Consider the following 3,376-nt stretch of genomic DNA (forward strand, 5'->3'; position numbering starts at 1 on the left):
TTCTTCCAATCCCTAGGTACCATACCTGATGAAAGCGAGTCTGAGAATATCAGAAACAAGGGCCACTGCAATTCTGCCCCTAGCTCTCTCAGTACCCGAGGGTGTATTCCATCTGGCCCAGGTGCCTTGTTTACATTTATCGTGTGTAACCCTTTAAGCACCATATCCTGTGCCAACCACTGTGTAGTTGGAGCTGAGGCAACAGTGCAGCTATTGGGTGGGACTTGGCCCAGTGGCTCCTCTACTGTATACACAGAAGAAAAGAACTGGTTAAGCACATCTGCCTTTTCTGTATCCGCTGTAACCATATTGTTATTATAACTCAATGGGGCCACACCCTCAACCTGCATCTTTTTACTATTAATATACTTAAAAAACTTTTTGGGGTTAGTCTTGGCCTCGGTCGCGATGCGCTCCTCATTTTCTATCTTTGCCTTCCGGATTGCTGTTTTACAACACTTGTTATAGTGTTTATAATCATTAAACACATCTACTGTCCCCTCTGACTTATATTTCTTAAAAGCTTTCCTTTTTTTCCCTATTAACTTCTTTACCTCATAATTGGATCATTTAAGTATAATTTCTGACAGCTGACTTACATAGGATACTGGGCTTTCTAAGAAACACTGCCTACTAACTGAATGGGTGAAAACACTTGATACAAATCTTGCAACCTTTATTACAGAACGCCTGAAGATCCTTAGGCTGGTAGTATTCAAGCTGCATACTAAAATAACTGGTCTGTGATTAAAGTAAATATTTTTGAAGCGACTGTGCAGGATTTCCTCCACACATGCTAGGTTTAAACACTGCTCCTATACCTACCTTTACTGCTGTGAAACAGGATTTTCTAAGTTCCTGCTACGGTGTTTATGGTGTATTAGACCTTAAAGAACAACACACACAATAGCTAATGTAGCAAGACCTATGTGTAGCCAGTCCCAAGATACAAAATATTGTGTAGCCTCTTCTGTTGCCCATTATAATAAGCCAATATCTATAATAACAATAATAAGTATTATTTAATTATTATTACTGTCTAGTCTATGCATTGATAGAGTATTTGAATTCCACATATGTATCGTAATTCCTTAGGCAGGAATAAATGCACAGTGCAGAGGTCACTTAAATAACATTAGCAGCCTTTAGTAAATCTAGCCCAGTGATCCCCAAGCAGTGGTCCGTGAGCAACATGTTGCGCACCAACCCCTTGGATGTTGCTCCCGGTGGCCTCAAAGCAGATGCCGATTTTTAAATTTCTGGTTTGGAGGCACGTTTTGGTTGCATAAAACCCAGTGTAAAGCCTAACAGAGCCTTATATAGGCTTCCAGTCCACATAGGGCTACCAAATAGCAAAATATAGCTATATTTACTGTCTGAGATACCAGTTTAGGGATACAGCAGGAGTGGCTTGGTAAAGCTGAAATTCTCTTAAGGTAATGGTAAAATGTGAAAATCCGTAATCTATGGCAAAGTACAAAACTGCTTAGCAGGAATTCTCCATACCATTAGGAAAAGCAAGTCACTTTTTCTCACAATAGTCCTGAATTTTGTGGATTATTGTTCTGTAAGATAATGTTGCTGGTGAATCTGAAATTTTAGTAATAAATGATTTCCGTGGCACAGCTCTTTCCTGTCTTTGGATCTAAGGGGACTTTACCCAGTAAAGAAACATTGAGATGAGTTCACATCATATCTGCTTCCCCAGCAGTTGGTGGAAATATCTGAGATTCATTCTTACATTTATGACAAATAAACCAGCTCATATTTTCCACTTCACCTATAATGACGGGAAGTTGACTTTGTGACAGAAGTTGATTTCTTTTTGGACATCCTGAAGTCAGACCTCTTGAGTAATGATTACTGTTCCATCAATTCCCGCTGCACTGAGATATTGTACCACAGAGGTGTTCATCTGTTATCAGATAATTCCCAACAGTCTATACCTAGCAAAAACTTTTTGATCATTCAGTTTTATTTAGGACCTTTCCATATGACAGCATCATCAGGACTGCTAATCAAGAATCCAACAGACATAACTCTTCTGCCAACAAGTTAGAAGGAAGGAGAGACAGGCAATGCTAGGGGAAACAATTAATGACACATATCAGTTTTTACATGTAACAGCGCCATCTAGTGATCATACATTAACAGTCAATACACAACAAAATCCATAATTTTTGGAATTGATGGTCCACAGATGTCCACATCAAGCAAAGCCACCTCTTCGTCCTCATCCTGTGTCAAACCAGGTGCCAGGTGGGCACTAAATGTACTTTTGCCCACACTGCCCTTTCCAGAGAGAACTAATATCTTGTGTTTAACTGGTGTCAATTTTTCTATAGCTCAGTCTGGTCCTGACACAGTTCCTGATGCGCATGTTGTTTGATTCAGGCATCCCTGGCAGGCAGGGCTCTTGCCAGCATCGGTACTACCACTACCTGGGCAATACTGGGGTGCGTTTTCTGGAATATGAGCTGTGCCACCGAAAAACATGTCCTGCTACCAATTTAGTCTTTGCAACTAGGTAAATTCATTTCATGTGTTGATTATCATTAAAATTTAATTCAAAAAACATTTTTCCCTGCACGATAATACAGTTCTAGGAAGAAAATAGTATATTAAACTATGTGCATTTCTTAATTATACTCATGATGGTTTAGCAGTTAAATATAGATAATTATTAGTCAATTTTGTATACTGTTCTTACGGTAATAAAGATTCAATATTAGATAAGGCCATCTGCAAATTCAAACTGATAGTCAATTTCAAGAGAAAAACTGGTATTGGATGCAATTATTCTGGCTCAGTGATCCGGTATCTTTTACGTCACTTTTCTGACCTTATTCCCCAGCTGCTAGCCATCATTTTCAATAGAGAAAGCTTTGGAGGTTATATCAACAAGAAACAATGCAACACGGAGGAAGACTCCTGTATGCAATACTATTTCCATCGTCTCCAGAAGAACAGATCATCAATCACGTGTGACTTGCGCCAACCCAACATAAAATACAGACCCAAGCTAGGCTGTGCTGGTAGCCAACAGAATTCTTTATTAAACTATTTTTTATAGTGATGGTTATCAAATTTATATATACAAGCTATCAACAATCAGGGTTCAGTCCTTGGTCCTTTGCTTTTTAACTTGTTTATTAATGACCTGGAGGTGGGCATAGAGAGTACTGTTTCTATTTTTGCTGACGACACAAAATTGTGCAAAAGTATAAGTTCCATGCAGGATGCTGCCGCTTTGCAGAGCGATTTGACAAAACTGGAAAACTGGGCAGCAAACTGGAAAATGAGGTTCAGTGTGGACAAGTGCAAATTATGCACTTTGGTAGAAATAATATAAACGCGAGCTATCAACTAAATGGTT

The 3,376-nt window shown here is 39.1% G+C and overlaps 1 pseudogene; it reads right to left on the reverse strand.

Moving 5' to 3' along the window:
* Positions 1-1,598: 1,598 nt before the first annotated feature.
* On the reverse strand, positions 1,599-2,496 carry LOC105946317 (annotated as a pseudogene).
* Positions 2,497-3,376: the final 880 nt, after the last annotated feature.

Source organism: Xenopus tropicalis, chromosome 2, assembly GCF_000004195.4.
Source record: "Xenopus tropicalis strain Nigerian chromosome 2, UCB_Xtro_10.0, whole genome shotgun sequence".
NCBI classification, from domain to species: Eukaryota; Metazoa; Chordata; class Amphibia; order Anura; family Pipidae; genus Xenopus; species Xenopus tropicalis.